Raw genomic sequence first — 26,075 nt, forward strand, 5'->3', positions numbered from 1 at the left:
TTGTGACGTCTATGCAGAGTATCGAAAAACAGCTTAAAATGTTGGTCATTTTTGAAAAAAAGTAAGAATTTGAAGAATGTCATGCACTTCAGACATCAAAATACATGGACTTGGGTGAAGTAGGAGTCATTTAATGTAGAGATATGAAGTCTTTAAGGATGCTAGTGAAAATTAATTTATTTCATGCTAAAAAGAACCTTTTTCAGCAATTCAAAGGGCTGGAAAAAACCCTCTTAGTTAAGCTTGTTCTTTCATCACCAATAATATCATAGTTGCAACAGGTTACGTGCAAAAATGCAAGGTTGACTTGCATTCAATTGAATCAAACAAGTGCCACTGGGTTCGAAAAATAAAACAAACAGGGATCAAAGATTATGATCAGGCTCTTTCAAGATTTGATCTCATGACCAACCCGTATTTGTATCCCAATAGTATTTAAAAATGTTACCCTATGTCGTAAATATATGAAAGGTATCAGGGACATTAAAATTCAAATGCTTGAAATGCAAACTCAATAAATGCACTGCACATATTTAGGGTCTTCCGTCTCCAACGGAAGACCCTTCTATTATTCTATTGTTTTTTTTTCACTTTTATTATTATTATTCTTAGGTTTCTTTTCCACTATTTTTATTATTATTATTATTATTGTTTTTTTTTCTTACCGATTTTGTGCACGCGATTTCTCGAAAACAGCTGGATAAATTTTCATGAAACTTTCAGGACTGATAGAACATCAAACAAAGCTGATATATTTTTTTTTTTTTGATGACGTCACTTCCGGTTTTGAGATTTCGCGATTTAGTGATTTTCAGGGGGTCTCATTGTCCATCATTTTTCTCGAAAATTACTTAGGACAGAAAGTTGAGATTTTCAGCGATGATAGAGACAACGTGTGCTCTTTTGTCACACACCACTCAAAATTTTTCAGGAAGTGCCGCACGTCGGCGCTCGCTATGGCTCGAAAAAAGTCCTATCGAGTATTTAGAAATTTTTGAGACCTTTTGTGCAATATCTTTTTATATGTTAACAATTTGAAAAGACATATAGAACAAAAGTTGTAGAGAATGTCACGATCTTTTGAAAAATATCAAGGACAAAGGGCTGGCCCCCATGATCAAGGGCCAAAAGGGGCCGAAAGTTTTTCCTTTATATCTCAAAAAGTATTGCGAATTTGTAATACGTCAAAGAAGCAAAGTTGTTTTAATCTTGTCGTCAAAATACGTCCGGCGACGTCACTTCCGGTCAAACCGGAAGTAGTCAAATATTGCAATTTTTGCTGTTCTTGGCAAACATATGTGTTTACGTCACTTCCGGTCAAACAGCCAAAAATAGCTTATTTTGAAGGCTTTAATACAAAATTGAAATTATAAAATTATGATTAGCTCATTGCTTTCTTTTGTTCACGTCACTTCTGGCACTTCCGGTCAAAACCAAAATGCTAAATTTTTGCTTTGCAACGAGCTTTATTATTATTCTTCTTCCTTTTTCTTTACAATTTTTGTGCAGAAGATAGATGGCTTGACCGATTTAGTGAAAATTTCAGAGATGATGTATCTTTATCTAAACCTTATACGCTTTTTTCATTTTTTGGAAATTCACTTCCGGTCGGAAGTTATCGCCCTTTCAGTGATTTTCAGAGGGTCTCCTTGTCCATGAGTAAGCTCAAAAACGACATTAGCTACAGACTTGAAATTGTCAGCGATGATAGACGACACATTGCTGAATTGCACAATTGATTCAAAATTTTTCAGAAAGGTCCAATATGGAAGTCGAAAACGAAAAAGAATCATGAGTGAATTTTGGAGACATTTTGTGTCATATCTTTTGAAGTATTATTATTTTGTTAAGACATACTGAACAATATTTGTGGGGAATGCGAAGATCTTTAATACGATACCAAAAAAAAAGTGCTGACTCATCACATTAAGGAGAAAAAGGGGCCAAAAGTATTCATTCAATAACTGTTTAGCAATCAGTTTTTTGTTATACATTACTGAAGCAAAAATGTTTATCTCAACAATCTGCAACTGTATATTATGATTCGTATATTACATAATTAGGGGCCACAAGGGGCCAAAATGCTAAATTTTTGACGCTTTATATCTCGAAAGTGAGAAATATTTTGACAAGTAATATTGAAGAAAAGATGTTCAAAATCATGTTTTGAACAATATGAAACCTTTCATTTTTCGCTAAACGTCCCCATTAGGGAGTTGAAGGGTTGGCCCCTAAATATCTCTTTTACGAATAACTCAAAAACGAAAAAGAATCTCTGAATAGTTGTTGAACAAAAAGTGTTCAAAATCCTAAGAGCTTCAAGATGAAATCCAGAAAAAGGGGCTGTGAACTCAAATTAGGGGCCAAAAGGGGCTAAAAGTCTTTTTTCGATAACTCTTAAACAGTCAATATTTTGTTATACATTACTGAAGCAAAAGTGTTTATCTCAACAATCTGCAACTGTATATTATGATTTTAATGTCGTATATTACATACAAGTATTTAGGGGCCAAAAAGGGGCCAGAATGCTAAATCTTTGACGCTTTATATCTCGAAAATGAGAAATATATTGACAAGTAATATTAAACAAATGATGTTCAAAATCATATTCTGAACAATATGAATCCTTTTATTTTTCGCTAAACGTCCCCATTAAGGAGTTGAAGGCTTGGCCCCTAAATATTTCTTATGCGAATAACTCAAAAACGAAAAAGAATCTCTGAATAGTTGTTGAACAAAAAGTCATCAAAATCATGATAGCTTACAGATGATATGAAGAAAAAAGGGTTGATCCCTAATGTTTGGGGCCCTGAGGGGCCAAAAGTCGATTTTTTAAACGTCTTTAATGTTCAATGTCCTTTTAGAGATTAGGAAAAATCATTATTTTAGAATGAAAATCTCAATCAAAATCTTATCTCATCTTATCAAGAATCGGACGGAAGACCCACTCGTTGCTCGCAACGAGATCGTATCTAGTTTGTAAACTAATCAGAACAAGCATTGATAAACAAATATATAACCAGCAAAGTAAGTATGGATGCAGGTCTGTGTTAACTTTTAATTGACAATGACATGATTGATTGATGCAAACTGGAATGTATTATTTTTGGAATTTGAATGCATTATTTTTACTTTACACGTTTAAATTTTAAATAATGATACGTTTTATCGTTAATGTATTTATATAAGGAAGATTTTAACCTACCTTGTCTACCTTTTAAGACCTTTAGCGTTGAAATAAATTGCATCATAATTTAGAAATGCGCATATATGGTTTTATTTGCAGGTGTGATCTATTTATAGATGTCCTAAAATAATCTGTGGAATTTTTGATTATAAATAGATCAATATATAAACACAACAAGGTAATTGCCTTTACTAGAAAAGTTAATTAAAGACTCTTTTGTTTTAAGAACAGTAACATTAATTTAAACTAATTTACACATACTGAAATAGATGTAGAATATTATTCTTAATAGTTTTTGATTTGATAATTATACAGATGCTATCAGGCAATTTCCAAAATTTAGGAACAACACGTAATGTTGCTCCCATTTCTCAAACATCTCAGCTTACTTTTGGCCGGGTTATCAAAGTTTTCGAATTTAGACCTAAACTGTTACAGCTAAAATTCTGTACGAAAATTATAACCTTCAGTAGATTTTTATCTTAAAAAAAATAAAGTAAGGTAATTAGGCAAATACCTTGAATTATAATGAAGTATTGCACTATAATTTAGTTTCCCTAGAGCCTTGTTAATCGGTATATTTGAAAAGTTCAGTCATTTGGGCTCCAACTTCGATGATGTGTCACTCGATGTACGCGGTTTCTGCGTCTCACGGGATGGCGCCATATCTCTAAAATGGAGATTATGTTAGCATTCAGTTTTCGCCTGGTCTAATATTTCGGCAGCAAAAACACAAGTTCCATAGAATTATATCATGTACCGAATTATTATGTTATAATTCCAATCTCATTATATTTATATTCGATAATCGAGACTTCTGATTTATTTATAAGCTACGCGCATAAATTTTTACACTTCGATAAAAATATTGAAAGCAGGAACTACTTTTTTGACCCATATTTAATGTTTACAATATGGCCGACAATATGTTATGGTAAATTGTTGTGAAAAATTCATTGTTGGTAATAATGGAATTTTACAGGTTGTTTTTTTTTAATATCACAATTTTAAATACAAAATTTGTATCTGCTCTGATTATGGATACCAGAAGTTAAATCTAACATATCTGTAAATATTACTGGTATATACCAGTTGATATATATCCGCTTGGAATACCCATGAAGGGGGAAGGGTAGGCTTTGGCACTGGCAGCTAGTAGATTTAGAATCTAAAGCTTTGCATATGGAATCTTCAAATAGTGAAGTAACATTTGAAAGGCTTCTGAAAAACTTTCAATTTTTTATACAACGGGAACACTTACCGAAAATATTGCCTTCCTGCAAATATTTGCTGCAAGTCTGCAGCAAACATTGCTGCAAGCTTGCAGTAGATATTGCTTCATTGTAGCCAAAGAAAGCATGACAGTCTATACAAAACCTTGGTGTTTGCGGCAGTTAGCGGCAAGTCTACAGCAAGCTTGCTGCAAACATTTTACCACGCAAATGAGGTTTGCTGCAAGTCTGCAAACATTAGATTTTCCAAATATGGAAACCTTGCTGCAAACATTGTTGCTAACTTTCAGAAAACGATTTCCTTATGGTTTTGCACATTCCTGTGTACAAGCAGCCAGTTCGCAGAAAGCTTTTGTCCTGACCTAAATCTGTTAATTTTAGAGAAAATCCACCACATGTTTCTGAAATGATGCAATTTTATGAAGATTTGATAGGCTCTCTTTATGTTCCTATACAAAGTTTTCATACATTTTTAAAATCAAAGTGCATGATATTGCCTTCCTGCAATTATTTGCTGCAAGTCTGCAGCAAACATTGCTGCAAGCTTGCAGTACACATTGCATCATTGTAACCAAAGAAAGCATGACAGTCTATACAAAACCTTGGTGTTTGCGGCAGTTAGCGGCAAGTCTGCAGCAAGCTTGCTGCAAACATTTTACCATGCAAATGAGGTTTGCTGCAAGTCTGCAGCAAGCACTGGATTTTCCAAACATAGAAACCTTGCTGCAAACATTGCTGCTAACTTGCAGAAAACGATTTCTTTATGGTTTTGCACATTCCTGTGTACAAGCAGCCAGTTCGCAGAAAGCTTTTGTCCTGACCTAAATCTGTTAATTTTAGAGAAAATCCACCACATGTTTCTAAAATGATGCAATTTTATGAAGATTTGATAGGCTCTCTTTATGTTCCTATATACAGTTTTCATACATTTTTAAAATCAATGTGCATGATATCTTTTTACTAGTATATGAATATAACTTTAAGAAGTTCACATATAATTTTAAATTGAATATTACCTTGATTATACAGTTACTAATTAATTTGAAAACATTTAACTGATTTGGGTCCATTAATACATTTAAAAAGTATTCATATGTGATATTAAAAAGAGGAATGAAATTCATATAATAAACAGATTTAGATTTGACCTAGCGTTTACATAAGCTACGCAAACGTGCTTTCACGTAGGTCGCGGGTTTACAGGGCTTTTAAAAGTGTTCGAAAACATACCATGAAAATACCTATATGATTTCTCTACCTTTGATTTTCATTCTCTGAAAATTTTATAAAATTTGTCTGCACCGTTTTTGTGTAATTGAATTCCAAAGATGTCATTGTTGTAGATACATTTTCAACGGTATTCTATTGAATTGTATAGGAAAAACGTCGTTTTTAGCTTGTTTTCAGGCAAAGTTTTGATTAGAAAAATATCAGTAACTTTTAAATCGTGCAGACGAATTTGTTTATCCTTTGGTATTTAAAAATAGAACTGATTTGAAATAAATCTATGTGAAAAAATTAAGATGTCTTCGGGTTCAATTTTTCGTAATTTAATTGTAGATAATTGCTTTTAAATAAAAAATGTGGCATTTTTAGGAACAATGTCATAAAATATCGCGACGCCACGCTTGACGTCGTGAATATCGATACGGTATACAGAGCAAAAAAAAAAATTAAACGGATTTTAAGAAAAATGAAATTCACGTATATCTGCTTTCAAACGACCTGTATCATGATAATTCAATAAAATAATTATTAGACATTAAATAATTATTAGACATTAATTTTCCCTTTAAGCTAGTGAAAATGCATGTAAAAGGCGTAAACCAACAATCAGTCCTTTATTTTTTTTTCTTTATCTGTTTATTTCTTACCGTTTCTTTCTTTTTTATTCATGCGCGGATTTGCAAAATAAAAGTGACCTTGTATTCCCTTCTGGAAAAGACAGACTCCCCATCCCCGTTGACATCGCAGATCTGTGATCTCAGTTTCAGTTGGTTTGAAAAGTCGTAGGTATGAAGATAATTTAGAAGTCAAGGACTACTAACATCCCCAATCCCCAACCCCGAAATATGTTTTTTACGCTTTGTATATATCCTTTTTCTTTAGAAAATTCAGCAAGGCTATCAAATCAACAATAACTTCTTATGAATCAATTTCCGCCAATTATCCACTCGAGCATAAGACTAGTATTAATGCATTCCGTGTTTATATTGAAAATGTTTTTGTTTAAGTTTACAAAGAGGCAGCGAATAACTAAAATAAATCTTAACTTGATTTTATTTTATGCTTATACGTATAAGGATAGAAAAAACAAGAGGCCCATGGGCCACATCGCTCACCTGAGAAGCGTTGACCATTCTGTTCTTTACCAGATTTTCCCCTTGTTATACATAATGCATCCCCACCCTACCCCACTGATCATAATTTAGACATTTTGAAATCTACACTACCCCATGATCCTTCCATGGGCACACATGTTTCAGCTTTTTTGGCCCAGTGGTTCCTGAGAAGAAGATTTTCAAAGATTTTTATTTCTTTATTTATTTTTATGTAAAACTTTGATTCCCTATAATGGCCCGCCCTTCCCCTGGGGGTCATGATTCCTACAATTTGGAATTTACACTACCCCAGAATGCTTCCACATAAGCTTCACTTTTTCTGGCCCAGTGGTTCTTGAGAAGAAGATTTTCAAAGATTTTTCCTATATATTTCTATGTAAAACTTTGATTCCCCATTGTGGCCCCGCCCTTTCCCAGGGGGTCATTATTTGAAGAATTTAGAATCAACATTATACCAGGATGCTTCCACATAAGTTTCAGCTTTTCTGGCCCAGTGGTTCTTGAGAAAAAGATTTTCAAAGATTTTTTTTTAAATATTTCTATATAAAACTTTGATCCCCATTGTGGCCCCGCCCTTCCCCTGGGGGTCATGATTTGAACAATTTAGAATCTACACTATACCAGGATGCTTCCACATAAGTTTCAGCTTTTCTGGCCCAGTGGTTCTTGAGAAAAAGATTTTCAAAGATTTTTCCTATATATTTCTATAAAAAATTTTGATTCCCCATTGTGGCCCCGACCTTCCCCCGGGGGTCATGATTTGAACAATTTAGAATCTACACTACCCCAAGATGCTTCCACATAAGTTTCAGCTTTACTGGTTCAGTGGTCTTTGAGAAGAAGATTTTTTAATGACCCAACCCTATTTTTGCCTTTTCTTGATTATCTCCCTTTGCGAGGGGATATGTCCCTTCATTTTAACAATTTAAATTTCCCTTCACCCAAGGATGCTTTGTACCAAGTTTGGTCAAAATTGGCCCAGTGGTTTTTGAGAAGAAGTCGAAAATGTGAAAAGTTTACAGACGGACAGACAGACGGACGGACGGACAGACGGACGGACGACGGACAAAATGTGATCAGAAAAGCTCACTTTCTGCTAAACATCGAGTTTCATCTTTCCTGGCCCAGTGGTTCTTAAGAAGAAGATTTTTAAAGATTTTTCCTATATATTCCTATGTAAAACTTTGGTCGGCCATTTTGGCCCCACCCTAGCCCCGGGGGTCATGATTTGAACAAACTTGAATCTACACTACCTGAGGATGATTCCACATGAGTTTCATTTTTCCTGGCCCAGTGGTTCTTGAGAAGAAGATTTTTTTTTCAAAAATGCTATTAATTTTTCACTAATTCATAATTATCTCCCCTTGGAAGAGGGCGTGGCCCTTCATTTGAACCTGCTTGAATCCCTTTCACCCAGGGATACTTTGTGCCAAGTTTGGTTGAAATTGGCCCAGTGGTTCTTGAGAAGAAGATGAAAATGTGAAAAGTTTACAACGACAACGCCGACAATGCCAACAACGACAACGACAGACGACGGACAAATTTTGATCAGAAAAGCTCACTTGAGCCTTCGGCTCAGGTGAGCAAAAATGGAAAGGAGGAAGGGGGTCATCTCCTACGTGCCTGTGGTTATTTACAAGAGGTCAATGCCGCTGAAAAAATGTATTTAATTTAGATTTTGTTTCATTATTTAGTATTACCCCGGTAGTGCCTTAAATAAGTAGCAGTTTTGTGATCAACCTGTTTATAGATTTGATACCGCTTCACACAAATGAACGTGGGACCAAAGGTGTTTTCATTATACCCCCCGCTTGAAAAGTGGGAGGGTATATAGAAATCGGTATGTTCATCCGTCTGTACGTCCGTCCATCTGTTACACTTTAGGGGTACCCATCTCTTATACGCAACTCCTCTCATACCACTAAAGGAAATTTAATAAAACTTTGTCAGAATCTTTATTACAGATTGCCATTGTGCATCTCCTATATTACATTTTGATCTGACATATATTTTAGATTTTCCAGACCAAATCATGGATACTTCCACTATATTCATATGGGAGGCAGGGGGTATTATTTAGTGAGCTAATTGCTCACAGTACCTCTAGTTTTATTACATTTACCTTCAAATCAGCTCCTTTGAATAAGTAGCGATAGGCAATATCTGCCGACGATTTTGCGGTATAATTGATGAGTATGTTCCTCACCCTGTCCTCAAAACCTTCCATATTCCTCCTCTTCTCTGGACGGGGATCATCTAATATTGACTCTGACTTACGTTTTCGTGAAAGATGCTCTACCTTTACTGGTGATCCTTTAAAAAAAATGTCAAGTTGAAATTTTTTAAATGATAGGTAAAACCACAATACATTCTTCAAATTCATATTCTGTGTTATTTATGTTATAGGTACACCCAGACTAAAGCTAAATATTGTAGCAGAAAGTATATAGGGAACTTATACTGCCTTGCTACAATGTAGTAAGCTAGCTCTCTAGTGATGCAGTAAACTATCCCTCTATTTCAGGCAAGTTTAGAAATGTTGAGCCTGTTAAACCCTTGGATGCGTGACCACTTCATGTTAAATATCAAATCTTGTAATAATTTATCAAAAAGCATATTGAAGATTACCAGGGGTATAATAACTCAAAAAATAACTATAAATCAATATATAAATGTAAACCTTTATGGGAAGTCACAATCATTAGGTTCTCTGTGCATGTTTTCTCAATGCCAGTCAGTTCTCCTAACCCAGTGAACTTCTCCAGCATCACCATCACTGCTGCTAGTTGCTTACATGTTCCGTTTGGGCCCTTACCAGCAGGACATTCACAGTGGGAACTTAAAATATCTCCAGATTGCTTTTCTAGTCGAAGCTTGTAGTTGTATGTCACCTGATTGATAAAAATACATACATGGTATTTGCCCAATTCATAAAAATACAAAGAATCATGTATTACAAATTACAAAATGGACTTTCTATCTGGAATAAAATGATAAGTATAGACATTTGAAAAAAAAAAAAAACAGGTATAGATTAAATTTCTTGCTGAGTCTAAGTAAATGTTCAACTGACCTTATTTTTCATTGCTGCACTGACTATTCCTGTAAAAAATATGTCGGCCTGAATGAGCACAGAACATGCAAGGATTCTCTTGGAATCGTACAGCAATTCACCATTCTTAATGGCCTTTATGTTTCTTGCCGAGTAATTATCACCTACAAAAATAAATACATATTAATTTCATTACTAAAGTTCATTGCATTAAAAACAAGAAGTCTTTGAGGAAACCATTAATGCTCACTCATGATATCCCTGCTCTAATGTTAATTTACCATCTCTTCTGTGTTAATTGTTTGAAATAACTGTGCGCCTGACCGACCGGGACGCACAAATTTTGTAAGGGGCAAAAAGATTTGCAGGTATTGACGCCCGACTAGATGTGTAAAATTTTTCCATAAATTAAAATTCAGATATTTGATAAATTAAGTCTCTCAAATCAACTAAATATTTCCATACAAAGAGTAGCAAGAAAATGGGTAGAATTCATCAGCGTATAGGTATGGGATCAAATTTATAGGGAGCTGGCCCCATTCACATTATTGCTTAAATGAACTCAGAAAAGGCTCATTTTTGGGGGGCTAGTACATTTTCGACAGGTCTGACAACTTTCACTAGCAATCAGCCCTGCATGTCTACTGTCTGGGTAATTTTACAGGGAGTTTCAAACATTGCCCTTCTTGTATTTCAAATGCATACAAAAATAAATCCAGTGCCACTATATGGCATGCCTAGCAAAGAGTACTAAAATTTCTATCATCAATTCTGCAATTTAACAAAGTAGTTGTGCTGAGAAAAATTTGTTAAGGACAGACACAACTGACACTCAGACAGACACACAAGGATTATATCACAGTATAAGTACATGTATTACCCCTCTTTCCTTAGGAGTGGGGGTACATGTATAATGAGAGATGATAGATAAAAAAAACATATTTTTTCAACATAGGATCATACTACTCTGAATTTAGTACATGTATATTATATATTCAAAGTTATGAAACCTGCAAGGCGGTGAAGAAAGTAGGCTTCTGTTTGGTCCCTTGTTACACTAGGTAAAAGTCCCTGGTGATCTGGCTTCAATTATTGAAATCCAGTGGATGGCCAGTTCACATCCAGAGGTTCTGACAGAAGAACAGGCAGTGGTAAAAAGTTCTTGTTCTTATCATAGGACTCAAGCCTGGATATAAATTATTGTTGGAATTTAGAATTAATCATAATACAAATATTTGGATGAAAATGGCCTTCAGATTATATCATAAGTTAGAACAAACTAAAAAACTGTATATATATATATATATATATGTCTATAAAAATAGGGAAAAATACCAATATATTGGATTATTACACAGGAAGCAGGTGAACCGGCCTACGGCAAGCTGACGTATGGAATAATAACGGAGACATTTTTTTTCTAAATTCTTGAAAAATAGGCCTAGAGCATAAAATTGACCTCAATTTTCATTCTTTTTTTAACTTTCAGTTTATAAAGTAAAACTGTCCAAATTTCTAAGTTGTAGTATAATCTGATTCATTGCTCTTTAATTTTGAAACATTTATAATTTGACTGTATAGGCCTAATATGGTGATAAATTGTATTTTTCAACCTTCAACATGGGGAGGGTAGGGGGTTCTAAGATATATATGTGTTTATCTGGGTAACCTTATAATGTGAATACAATTTTAAAAAATGAATGAAACCGGTCGGATGGTCCCCACTAGATTATCACATGCCGAAAACCACATTCTTGGTTGAATGCTGATGCCTATCTACACTTTATAAAATCGGTTCGACTGCAGATAAATACCATAGATGAGCTATGATCAAGTGTTTTACTTTATAAAACAAAACTATACATGTATACAAATACCATTGCAATCGAATTCAATCATATATGTATAGGAAAACTAAGTGATGTCTAACTGATGACAAGGTTGAATTTGTTACGTAGGTCAACATAAACTGGACGAACACTGTTTTGTATTTCTATAGGAAATTTTCTATGAACTAATTAATTTTTGAGTGAAAATATTGATCTCAAGCGTATACCTTTTAATCAGATCAGTTTTTCTCCCGTGCGTAGCTGCATCCCTGTGCATCAATTCCTTTTTTAATTGAGGTACCGTCCAAGTGATGTAGCGCGACGCCATCGTTCACGGTAGGATTCAAACGCACAGTTAACCACCGATAGAAATCAAGCGTCATTGAGTTTGACTTTCCGTCGGTGAGCAGAGTTTTGACGCTGTTTACGGAGATAAATGAAAACAAAGACATGCATGCAAATGATGCCATATATGGTTATGTAAATGAATCATCGTAGAAGACAATGGTAATAAACAGTTTGTTATATTGCATTTCCACTGAAAGTGTACACTAAAATGAGTGCGTTTCTGAGGAGGGGTATCGAGTGTAATTCGGAGTTAGATAATCTGTTTTATAATTATACACATTTAATACATGTATTTAATATTTATAAATCATACATGATACAAGGGTTAAAATTCATTTCCGAAACAAGTACATGTGCTCTCAGAATAAACCCGAGAAGATACGATTGATAACACATAATGAAACGCTTTCTAACCCTTTCAGTGATGGTCATTCGAATCAAAATGAGCCTTCATTATTTTTATAACTTCAGCATGTTCTATGTGTACTGTTATACTAAATTACCAATTTCAACAAAAGTTATAGCTAGATAATGTACTGAATTTTTCCCTTTCTCACCGTGACGTCATAATCAGATGTGCACAAGAAAGTCGCCCAAATCATATAAATTGCGTACCCAGTTTTATTGACGTCAGCAAGCCCGCGACCTATGTTAAGAAATATTCTTTCAAATATCAAAATAAATCAAAATCATTTCTTACCAGTTAGATATCATGGATGTCAATGAACATTTACATCCAGAGTTTGGCACTTTTAATCATTCAAAACCTGTATTTATCTAACAAAATGCCGAAACGTGTACAACTTCAATTCAAACATCTCAAAATTGCCAGTTATATGTTGACCCCTGTACCATCTGCATTTCATTGGCTGATTTGACTTGTTTAATGTTCTTGCGAACTTCCTGCAAACATTCGAATAATGAAATGTTTCCTGTGAACTTGCTGCAAACATTAAATTGACGTGTATGTTTCTTGCAATGTTCCTGCAAACATGTTGGGATCCTGCAAATTTGCTGCAAGCCTGAAGCAATTGCTGCAATGTTTGCCGCAAGATCGCAGCTAGCGGCAATCATCTGCACACAAGAAAATTTTCTCCCTGCGAACAATTTTTGTTTGCTGCAAGCTTGCAGCAGACTTGCTGCAGGCCTGCAGCAAACATATCAGTTTGGTAAGGGGAATACTTGGTGACTCGGACGCTTTATCACTTCTGAAGGCCCTATAAGAAAATGTAGAGGTTTTTGATGATATGCTGCTGTAGGCATTACAGCAGAAGAACGAGGCAGAGGAGCACTGTGAATCAAATGTCACAATGACAGAACCAGAACCCATTCAAAAATCCTGTTTCATATAAAGATGCCCCAAATGAAGAAAATTATAGATTTAAAAATGACTTTCAGATAAAAAAGATTTACAAAAAATAGAGAAAAACCAGTACTCAGATGCCAACATAAGGAAAACAAAATGGAAAATTGGCTTCAGTGTTGATAATTCTAACTTTGATGCTGTTGTGTTCATTCAGCAGCTATATCACATATCTATACACAGCAATGGTCATTTTTAACATTTTGAGTAACAATCAAAACATGATCATGCCAAATATAGGATATGATTATAGAACGAATCAACAACATGTAAAGAGATTTTAAAAATAAAACAAAACTAATAAAAACCTGTATAAAAGTGTATATTTAAAATATGTGAGAATATAAAATAGATATCAAATAAAGTTGTGATATTTTTAAACAAACATACACCAATAACAAAATAACAAATGCTTAAACTGTGTATTGTACTTGTAAATTGATGTATAAATGTATCCAAATAATATAAAAATATCGAAACACATGACCTACAGGTTGTTGAAGCAAGCACCCTTATTGAAGGCTTAAGGAAGTTTTACGCAGAAGCCAAGCCAAAAAATTTCATAAAACTATCAAAAACAAAAAGGCGATGAACAAGCACAAGAATATCACAAAAACTCAATGAAAAACGCACGAGCTGCAATAAATAGGCACTTTAAAGACAAAAGAGAAATTGACGTAGTAAAAAAAGGTTCAAAACTGCTAGAGCGCTGTTTTGTTTTAAAATCAAATTTAATTCGCGTCAAAGCCTGTCAAGAGATCAACCTAGCATCGTCCTATCATACCAAAAGAAGGTCTTGCAAAATTCAACCAGTATATATAACCCTGTTGCCCTCAGATTTCGCATCTGTTATTTACTAACAATTCATTTTGTTTGTAAGCAGGGGCCGCGAGTTTCGTCACCAGCTAACTGTATCTATAAACCATGAAACGCATCAGAAGAACTACAAAGGTGATGAAGATGGCAAGTGCGAGAAGGCCCAGGACAAGAGAATGTACGCCTTGGGAACATCAATATATTCTGTAAAATCCCTCGAAAAGATTGATCCAGCAGCTGTGTCACTCTTTAATGAATGTGCAAGACATGCTTTACGTGGAGAATAATCCGAATCCTTTTTCAGTATGGTAAAGATTGTGCAATCACCTCAGTTGAGCCCAAGAAATATGTCATATTTATGCCAGATATTTGCAAATCGAACATCGCAAAAGGGTAAGGGGACAGGGGGATCCCCCACTCTTTTTCCAAACATACCTTTTGCTATTCAAAATGTTCATTTAGTGGCTAAATTATTTTCAAAGCCAATTTCCTTTCACTTCCAATTTTTTTCTTTCATTTTCCTACAATTCCTTGACATCACTATACTATGGTAAAAAGTGGGTGGGGGAGGGGTCAACCATGCTTTCAATAAACATTTTCTATAGTAAAGGCAATGTTGGGGAAAAAGTCGGAGGCCAGCCACCCCCCCTCTCCCCCCACCTGGCCCCCCGGGTGCTACGTCCTTGCTCGAAGAATCACTGAAACCGTAATTCTGTCGCTCGAGCACAGTACAGAAGCATGTCTTCACTTTTGTTCTTCGTAATGTTGCAAGCAAAAAAAAAAAAAAAACCCAAACATGAAAAAAGTCTTACCTTTAAGTCTGATTACGTCCACTTAAACACAGTCAACAATCAGTCTCAAATAAGCAGGGAATCCATTAAAGTATCAGTCACATTATCCAGCGATGGGGTATACGATGAGAAATCGATGCGTTTTTTGATGAAAATGGCGTGGTTGCCGGCCAGGCACCACTTGTGTTCGGAAGGTGACTGAGGTCATTTTGCGAATCGTTTGGGCATCGGTAGGACATAATTCGTAGTTAAAATTCAGCGATGCCTCACATCGCTCCTTATCGGCAACCCATCATTAACACATCTTTCACGGATCGGCCGATGTATGGCCGAGCATCGTCCAATATCCGTTGAATCTGAGGTCATTGGGGGAGGGGGGGGGGGGTTGAGTGATGTCTAACCCGTAGTCAATCGATGTTCGAACAATGTTCACCAATGTATAAGCGATGTAATATACATCGGCCGATTATCCTGGAACATCGTTTTATGATTAGCAATGCTTCGCTGGGCCTTTGAAATTCCGACCGGAAACCACGGCATTTTTTTCTTAAAAGGCATTGGTTGCCCATCGAATACCCATCGCTGGATAATGTGACTGATTCTGTAAAACTACTAGGCCGATGTGGACCGATGTCAGGGCATCGTTAACAACAGGGATTATCAACGATTACCACCGGTTACCGGCCGGGAAATGTGACCTAGGCATAATTTGTCGGATTTGGAGCACGCTGTGTCTTCATGCAGACACCACCACTTTCACTTTAACTAGCGCTGTAAACAGTATCATACGACAATTAGTGAATAACTTGTTTATTGCATATATTATACAGTTAAGGTTAATTATGTTTTTGTTAGTGTTTGATTATTAAATTTCTGTGAGCGTTTAAGCACTTAGAAATTATTTTCCATATGATGTATTACTACAGGTTCGGCAAATTCCAGTGAGGGGTCCCGCATACGGTATAAAATTAATTTTTAAAAATATAAACACAGCTTCGAACTTTTATTTAATTTTTGAAATGTCAAGAATTTACACATCTATAAATTTTTCTAAAAGAACGTTTAATCCTTTAGTAAATTGAACGAAAATGCTTAATTTCAGTCATATTTAGGGTACAAAATGTGTACAACAAAGGTATAAGCTGATAGTGGGACATTTTCTCTCATGATATTATATTTTAATTTTCTTTTTATTTTAATGCACTTTTTGAATAACTAATGGCAATTCTCTAATTTTTATAACGTTACAACAGACGGGAGCAGGGACCCTGTATTGTTATTGGTCGACGTCAGTCAAATGGATATACATCCCCGTTTTCTCTGTCATAAAGGAAAATAATGAAGACCACAATCTTACACTGCACCGAAACCACTATTGCCAGTCGGTGTTTTGAACGATGCACCAGCACCAACAAAACCAGCTCCAAGAAAAGTTAAGGCTAAGTCTGTAATAAAAAGAGTTGCAGACGATCTGCGAGCAACAGAGTAAAACCAGTCAAGACGAATTCGAACCCAGGGTGATTCCATGGATGAGATTGAATGAAGGGTAGCAATAAGGTGAGGACGGGCCAGGGAAAAGTGGTCCAGTGACTGCTGAGGAACTTTTGTAGCTCATTGGACTAATTATATTGACTATTTGTTAACTAGCGCAGGAAAAGATTGATTGATTGATTGATTGTATATTGTTTAACGTCCCTCTCGAGAATTTTTCACTCATATGGAGACGTCACCGTATGCCGGTGAAGGGCTTCAAATTTTGACCTTTACTCGGCACTCAGGGCCATTGAGCAGTGAGGGATCTTTATCGTGCCAACGCCTGCCGCTGACACGGGGCCTCGGTTTTTAAGGTCTCATCCGAAGGACCCGCAACTTTCACTTCAAAGTGCCGAGCGCATGGCGAAGGAACAGTTGCTACCCATGTTAACGACAAGGTCAGTCGCGGCCGAGATACGAACTCACGACCTCCCGATCACGGAGCGAGCGCAGGTAAAGAAGGAGAGATCGCTCAAGAGCGTATTCCAGAGGCAGTGCATGACATCTCAAGAAACAGGAATTGCTTTGAGAAGATCTACTGGTGAATGGAAGTTACTTGTCCGTTACCAAACAGGAGATTACGTATTAAATAAATCTGATCTGGAGTACATGTACCACCTACTCAAAAAGAAGATTGGGAAAAAAGCTTCATGCATTACTTCTTTAGTTTCTAATACTTATGTGTTTTCTATTCAGAAAGAAACTTTCCGTACCATTCTCGAAATTTTATCTTCTAAATAAGTAAGTATCTTGTTTTAATAACAGATCAGATGTCAAATGCCGAGACATCATTTTCCAGCACGGGGAGTCTGCAATAGCGTGAAATTTTATGCTTTTAGAAAAATATTTTCAGGAATTCTCTTTGACTAATTAAAAAATGCATTATTTTCAGAGCTTAACTTGAAATAAGTAAATAAAGATTTAAATGAGGTTTTATTTTATTTACACTATAAATGTATGCGTTCTGTTATTTTATTATTTACAGTCTGACAGGTAAGGTATCAGTTATCTATCTTTAGAGTTTACCTGTAGATCTGTAACTATTTATACATGTAGATGTTCTTAGTGAGTAATCATTTTGGACTGGTGGTCACATGATTTTTAGGAGGGAATTTTATTGTATTCTGGTTTTCTTACCCAAACATCCTTGTTGCTGCTTTGGAGAGTGTTTTGAGATATAATGTGAAGTTGTTGAGCTGATTCAAGTTTTATTAAAATGACTATATCTGGATTAAGTGATATGCTATTATGGGGTTAGGGTTTAATTTAGGTTTACACATGCAATTTCTTTATTTTTTTCTTCTTTACCTACTTTGTGTAAATGTTTGAATGTAAGGCAGTATGAGAGAGTGAATATCTTTTATGAGATTTCTATGAAAGCTGTAAGTAATTTATGTAAAAAAAATAATACTAAATGAAATTTATTTAGTTTTAAATATCTTGCTGAAATTAAGATGAAGAAAATGAGTGCATTGAAGTTATAAAGTTTTGAAGTTTACACAATCCTAAAGTATTCATACATGTATTTATAAATATTTCCTAACATTGTACAACAATCATTTCTTTTACATTTAGAACAACAAACTTATTACTGAGCTAATTAATTAAGCAGATTATTTTTACTTATCAGGCATTCGCACCACATGGGAGGTAAAGTTCATTATGTGTTTGCTAGACAGAATTGTATAAGCCGTTTTTTTTTTAAATATTGATGAATTTTAAGCTATTTTTGAATGCATTTAAACTCACTTTTCCCTTATTTGTTTAATTCATGTTAATTGAAAGTTTTGCATGAAGGATATGGAGATAACGAACAGTATTCAATCTCAAAGTCCAAAAAACAATACAAAATTGGAGCAGAGAAAACACGGACCTCCAAAACATCAGAGATGAGATCAGTTGCCATGGAGGAGTGAGCATCCCCTGCTGACCGGTCACACCTGCCATGTGCTTCTTGTCATGATCAAGAAATAACGTAAATATCCATCGTCAATTCAGTGTATAAATAATAGACTAACAATTAGTATGAAAAACGTCAGTCAGCATTTGACTCAATGATAAATTGTATTTGATGACAAAGTCATTATATCGCCCATTGAGCTTACAAAATGATGACGCTCTCTGCGCTTTGCGCTATGTAGAAAACTGTATTTTAATCAGATTGATAGCTAAACAAATAAGTTGACAATTGAAAAAATAACGTCACCACGTTTATCACGAAGTTTTGTTGTTTGGTTATTTTTCCATCTTTTTCTAATAAAATATCTTGATATGATAAGATACAGAAGTGTCAAACTCGATGGTATCTAAACAAAGATACATAAAATTTATTAAGTTTAGAAGGTATGATTGTTTGTATTAATTCTAAACGTCTACTGCTCTTTCCATTTCATTCCAAGTCCATTCTTTCTTTTTAGTAATTTAAGAATAGAATGTAATTTTCATTTTTTCAACATATAATAAAATCCTTGCCCTCGTCACTGTGATACATATTGATATCAAATGTCCAACCAAAAGAAATCCCTAACTGAAAGAATATAAGGTCCAAAAACACATTGTTCATTCACAGTCTTTCGGCTTCTAGGGATATTCCACTTTCTGATGTGTCTCCTGTTGACTAAAATCAGAAAAAACAAGAGTTAGTGTTACAAATAATATCTATTGAAAAGTATGGTTCAAAGCTTTCGTGGTAATTAATATAAATAAAAAAACTACTTTTAAGGCCCTGAGTGTATCATTTTTATCAGTTAAGGATAAAGTTTAGACATTAATCACTAATTCATTATATGAGAAAAGCTAGACATCTCAATCACCTTATCATTTTTTAATGATAGTAATGAGAAAAATATTATTTTTCTAAGTCCAAAACTATTGTGCGACGTAAACGTATTACATTTAACGGTGTATTCTATTTTGCGATTTTAGCGGAAAGCAGAGGCCGCTGAATCTAGTACATAGCCAAATGTCTTGTTTATCATGCATTCATATCTAGTACATTCAGATAGAGCTAAATCAAATCTACACTGACTTGCTGAAAAATGAATTTCCGCCAAATATCATACACGCCAAATATACCATATTTACAGTATTATATTCATGCATATAAAAATCTTCTATATTTAACTAAAAGCACAAAAACAATCAATAAATAAATGAAGTTATCATCACGGTCAAGGAGAAATAAATAATAAATAAACAAGATAAAAATAAATCTTTTCCATTTTGAGTTGAATACACCTACAGTTTACGTCTGTACATGCAGATATTATAAACGTACACGCATACAGTTTATTGAGACTAGATTGTATGCTTTGTGATATTCTGTGACTTTAGCAACATGAAAGTTTAATTTTATTTTAACGGATTAAATAGAAAAAGAATTTGAAAGACATTTCATGGTCTCAATCACGATGTTTTATCCGAACATAGATCGAGATAAAATTTTGTTTAAAAAAATATGCATTGGTGTTTAGTAAATTTTGTATATTTTTCTTTAAAAACTGCAAGATTTTTCATTATTTGATATCTGTTCTGAACCCCTGGAATTGCATGTTGATGTTTTGTCTATGATCATGTGAAGGTGCCATAATTTTTAATTTAGACCATCTTGAATAATTATCAGTAGGTTAGGTTCCTTGCGTATGTCCTTAAGTTAGTTTCGGAGATTTGCAATGTAATGTCATCTCTCTCATTAAAATTATAATGCGCAGAATTTATGTTCAAAATCAAATGAAGTTCAATTTATGTTCAAAATCAAATGAAGTGGGCATGCATTTTGCAGCAACAGACACAAGCCTTAGGTAAAGAAAATTTCTACTTACTGTTAAAGAATTTAATCGACTTTTTAGTCTATTTATTTCCTGTACAAATAGCTCCTTTTCTCTCTGTAAATTGCTTTCACTCACCTTTAAATTAGATACAGAAATTTGTTCCATGTATGATTTCATAAGGAACTCAAAATGTGATTCACAAATGTCGGATATGAAAACGTAATAATATAAACAACATGGCGTACATAAATATGTGATAGTCTTGTGTACAATGGTTATAAAGAAAGCAGACTTTTTTACATTCAGGGCGTATTGTTTAAGTTTTTTCTTTAATGTAAAATAATCAACGTTTCAAAAAACATTATGCAAAATGCATTGAAATTTTAAATAAAAAAATGGAGGAATGCTGTGCTTATTCAATATAAAAGGGGTTATAAGCAATAACACCGATATTATGGTCTGTTTTGTAACTTTTGTAATCATGCCAAACATTAAATCAAAAGCTGTTGTATAGATTAATGTCAACGCGTAACGCAGGAATATATCTTTATTATTAATTTGCCATGTACATTCTGAATGAAATAGAAGGAAATACAACTAAACAATGCGATTCCAATTTTCCTTTAAAACATGTTTCAAATTACAGTTTAAATATTGCAAATCTCTAGCCAAAACCCAGTCCTATATACAATCAATTTCAGTAGTTTCGAGTTCTCCAACTTCAAGCACACCAGTATGAAACATTTCCTTCATAATTTCATATTATTGATTGTTTGAATAATATATGAATGATATACATGTATGATGATTATATAAAACTCTGCTAAATTATGTAACAAATTATGACCAATTCAAGAAGCACAGATTGATCAAAATCTATATATTTTACAATACAAATAAATATACTTTTACATTGTATAGTTTTATACCGATGTACCCAAAAGTCAAGAGAAAATGTAATAGAATTTCTGCAGACTAATCGAGATATCAGCTGAAATCCAAAAGCAAAATCTAGGAAGAAGAGCAAATTAAATATACTCTCAATAAATACATAATATTAAATGTTATCTTACCGTTAAAGTCAACAACCGATGTTTCAGATGAGCATTTTCTTGCGAAGACAAGGTGCGTAACTCCTTTTCCTTACGCAAATGGTTCTCTTTAACCTTCGAAAAAGATAAAAATAATACCGTAACCACAAGAGAGAGAGAGAGAGAGAGAGAGAGAGAGAGAGAGAGAGAGAGAGAGAGAGAGAGAGAGAGAGAGGGGGGGGGGAATTGCTCTGAAACACTTAATATGCCCCGTAACTTATTTCATTTTATTTTCGTGAAAATATAATTTTTGCTTTTTTTAATTAAATAAAATAAATAAACTAGCCAAAAATGTTAAATAGCAATAAATATATGTTATAGTTAACCTTTATAATTTGGCCTCTTTCCCGTATGATAGCTGATAACGTGTAAAATATTGGGTTGAGTGCAGAGTTCACGGGCAAAACCAGAACAATTATCCAGGCATAAACTTCTTGTGTAACATCTATACCGGAAAACGTCAACATTCCTGTGTGAAAACAGAATTATTTGCATAATTATTGACTGTTTGGTAGTTCTTTCATGGCGAGTCAACTAATCAGCGGCAAATTGCAATGCTTCTCATTGAATTTCTATTATCATTATTAGTCACTATGAACTAAGACCTATTTATGTATACATGTAAAGAATAATTTATTCTTTCAAATTATTATACCTCTATTGATAATACTCGAATTTGATTGGCTGGTAAGAAAACTTTAAAACACAACAATGACTCCAAATGGTACTGTTTAAAGCAATACTGACCTAGGAATCATTGCACGTGGGATATAATGACCCGGTCATTATTTTTAATAACCGCTAAAAATGACCGCTTAATCAAAAATTCGTTTTTGAATAAAGGTAATGCATAAAATAATAATTATTCGAAAAAAACATGTTTTTAAAATTGTACATGGTCTGTTTTGCATTACCATACAGAATACGGTAAAATTTTATCGTTACAATAATTATTACGAATATATCGTTACAATTCAGTTCAATAGAATGTAGAGGCGGCTCTTTAAAGATTTGAATTTCTGTGTTAGATTTTGCTTGTGTAGAGGAAAAGTAATCGTTAGCTATAACAATGTATGTAGCTATAATATGTAACTAAATATTGTTTTAATCAGTAAATCATGATGCAAAAACTTACACGACTTGCAGACGTCAATGTAAACAACTTCGCTATCCGGTCTGTAGCGAATCCCGATCCCGATCAAAGAAAGAATTGATAACGGTTAGAAATTCATACTTTTCAATATATATCGGTATAATAAAACAATTAATTACCCCTTGTGAGTTCAACATGGTGAAATAAGGACCCTCGACCTGTCCCACTCGATGACCTGCCCTGACCTCGGCCGCTACGAGGTCTTTTTGTGGCCATCAGCTCAACATTTAGATATATCAACGACCGATGATTATTCAATTGACAATATTACATTTCATTAATACACACTTACCAATGATTCCTATCGGTATCCAACAGAATAGGTCGCTCAGAACAACAGCAATCACTGATTTCGCAAGAGTCACCTCTCTCCGGTGTACGTTTGAATCATTCCAAATTCTTCCAGATTTAATGACCTCATAAAATATCAACAACTGCCCAACAGTGATACCGAGGAAAATCATGAAATTAAAGCCAATGAAAATTATCATGGAATATTGCCAACCCTTTTGTCTATGAACGGATAATGGTAAGGATATGCAAATGGAAGACTGGGCATAAAAGCCGTCAAACATTTCCAGTCCAGTAGGTAAAATGGGTAAAATCGAGAGACCAATGGCGATAGACCAGCAAAATATTGAAAATCCTAAAATCCAAGATTTCTTTCTTTTTGAAAAGGGGTTTTTGGTTGCGACAACTCTGTCAACTGTTATCAAGAGAACAAACAGGGCAGACGCCTCACTTGACAATGTAGCCAAAATACCAGCAAAAGTACAAAGGTCACTATGTCGCCATTTATAATCCATAAATCCATAATACCCAGTATAAATTAAATTCATGATGGCAATGATGAATAAATATATCCCCATCAGAAAATCAGCGATACCAAGATTTATACATAAAATAAAGTATGAAAAGGATGACCTTTTTTGAACATGGTAAAACTGCAAACAAAAGAGATAGCATTGCCAAATGTTGCAAGTAGCGCTATATACCAGATCAGAACATTTAAGATAGGGACACTTATCAATTGTTCACAAGAGGATATTTCATTTCTAGGAGCAATGCACTGAACATCATAGATACTTCGTGGTTTTGCGCAACATATTGAAAATAAATCCACTTTTAGCAATTTAAGATGAAATAATCCAAGGAACATTTCTTTAACAGGTGTAATTCTATTATTCTGTATATAGAGATTTTCTAGATTTTCCAAGTTTATAAACAATTCTGTACCGAAATATGCGATTTTATTGTTGGATATATCTAAAGTTACTAAATTTTTCAAATTGTAGAAGGCCTTTTCATATATTACATCGATCCTATTGGAGTTAAGATAAAGAAAAATGAGCTGTTTTAATGGTTTGAAGTGATTATTCGTAATTATCTTTAGCGAATTATTTGAAAGATCTAAGAGGCATAGAGATATTAAATCTTCAAAAGCATTTTGTTCAACTTCCTGAATTTGATTCCCTTGTAGCTTAAGTATTTCTAAATTTAATTTAAATCTTAAATCTTTGTTTTGTACGTTTAGTATTTCATTAAAGGAGAGATCAATCTGTTTTATTTCGGTCGGAAAAATAATAGACTTAAATATGTTTCTTATTGCACTATTCTGCAAACTAAAATAATACCCCCTGTGGAAGGAAATGTGCTTCTGGGTTATCATATCATTGTAGCTTGTATAGAGTTTTCTATATACTACAGGATATTTTTCTCTGATGGAGACCGAAGCATCCATTTCTTTTACATTAAAAACAGTAACGTAGTCTTTTATGGCGTTATTGTACCAAGATGTTTTAAAGGATATTTTTATACGAGTGTTCTTAGAGGTTTTAATTTTAATGTCGAGATAGTTTTCATGAAATGAAAAAGAAGCAAAAAGATCTTTAGCTCTAGGCATTTGATTGGGTCTATTTGAGTCTATTTCAAGGGAAAAACGTGATGTTGTAGTAGAAGAATATATTCGTAAATATTTAACTGAACAATTAAAAAATTGTAGCATTTGTAATTGTTTTGAAGGTTTATAACTTTGATAAATTGTAAGATTATTAATGGAACTATTGAATAACTTAACATGCTGAAATGTACTAGCGTTCGATTGATCTAATAACAGAAAATCAATATCTGATTGCATTATATCTAAGGAATAAGCAGGAAAGGCGAAACGATTTGAGACAGAAACTTTGCCACAGATAAGATTTTCCCATTCCAAAAATGGAAAAATGTGCGCATTGTAGCTAAAACATTTCATTTTTGGTTTTGAAGATGTACAAGACAATGGACATTCTTGAACACATTTCCATAAACCCGAAGATAACACACATTTACCAGACAAACTATTTTTTGACTGGTTAAGCAATCCACTGCGTTTTTGTAATGCCTTCAAATCGTAAAAGCTGTCAGAGGATTGGTTCGATTTGTAAAAATCAACATCCGATATATTGCTGTGTAAGAACGGTATACAGTCAGTTTCCGTTTGATTTTCTCCATCTATGGTGCTTTTCAAGACATTGTGTTCATCTGTGAAGGTTTTGCATTTAATGACTTTTGAAGTTTGGTTACGCTTTGATGGAATTTTATGTATAGATTTGAAGTCACCTGGAAAGACAAAGGGATTGGATTCTTCATTGATGAGGAAAATAATGTCACACCCTATGACCGGCAACTGGGACGACAGATGCAACTGCGACAACAGACACGAAAGTTGTAGATCGCATCACAGGTTGGTGATTTGTAACTAAATTTGTGGCAATTTAAAACATCCATTTACTGATTTGGTCAAACCATTAACTTCTTCTTCTTAGAATACAAAACCATAATTTACTCATTGAAATGGAAAAAGAAAAGAGGAAAATTAAAAATTAACCGTCGTCCACCGAAATTTGGTCAAACGGAGCTTAATTCATTTAAACTGTTACTTCAATGTCAGATTTCTTTTTGTATATAAAAAATTAAGGCTCTTTACGATCAAAGTACAAAATGTGAATAGTCTTACTTGTTTAAGAAGCGTGCTGCAAACGTTTGATTTTGGTGGATTAACATTTTTGGGCTATCGTGTACAACAGATGGATGATTTCTATGGCAAACACTGACGACAGATAATCATATGGATAATGGCAATTGGTAACAACTTGGTTTTCAGTCAGTTTTCGGTGTTCTCATCACAAAAAATGTTGACTATCGAATGCGGGCTGATAGGTCTCCTTACTAAAGGAATACTAAAACTAAGTTCTTTAAATTTGCTTATTTATTTGGCTTAATACATATTAAATATATTAAGTATTGATTAAATGGATGTTTCAAATTGCCACAAATTTAGTTACAAATCACCAACCTGTGATGCGATCTACAACTTTCGTGTCTGTTGTCACAGTTGCATCTGTCGTCCCAGTTGCCGGTAATAGGGTGTGATGTGTGTATGATTTTATCACAGGAATTTATTCAAACATATAGATGGGCATGAACTTTTTAAACCATCAAAAAGTACAGATATGGATAAATAAATATCATAAGATGTGTATAATTACAATTTTCTTCGTCACTTCCATCAAAACAGTCCATTTTC

The 26,075-nt window shown here is 34.1% G+C and overlaps 1 long non-coding RNA gene and 1 pseudogene across 1 annotated transcript; both read right to left on the bottom strand.

The window, feature by feature from the left end:
- Nucleotides 1-9,415: 9,415 nt before the first annotated feature.
- Nucleotides 9,416-12,025, bottom strand: LOC134238083 (uncharacterized; annotated as a pseudogene).
- Nucleotides 12,026-20,320: 8,295 nt separating this feature from the next.
- On the bottom strand, nt 20,321-21,828 carry LOC134238084 (uncharacterized). The gene is made up of 3 exons (XR_009985931.1): nt 21,681-21,828; nt 21,337-21,429; nt 20,321-20,398 (listed from the first exon to the last, which is right to left on the bottom strand). It is a non-coding gene; the product is annotated as an uncharacterized LOC134238084 (long non-coding RNA).
- Between the last annotated feature and the right edge of the window lie 4,247 nt (nt 21,829-26,075).

Source organism: Saccostrea cucullata, unplaced genomic scaffold, assembly GCF_032062105.1.
Source record: "Saccostrea cucullata isolate Sc308-1 unplaced genomic scaffold, CSIRO_AGI_Scuc_v1 ctg3269, whole genome shotgun sequence".
Taxonomy (NCBI): Eukaryota; Metazoa; Mollusca; class Bivalvia; order Ostreida; family Ostreidae; genus Saccostrea; species Saccostrea cuccullata.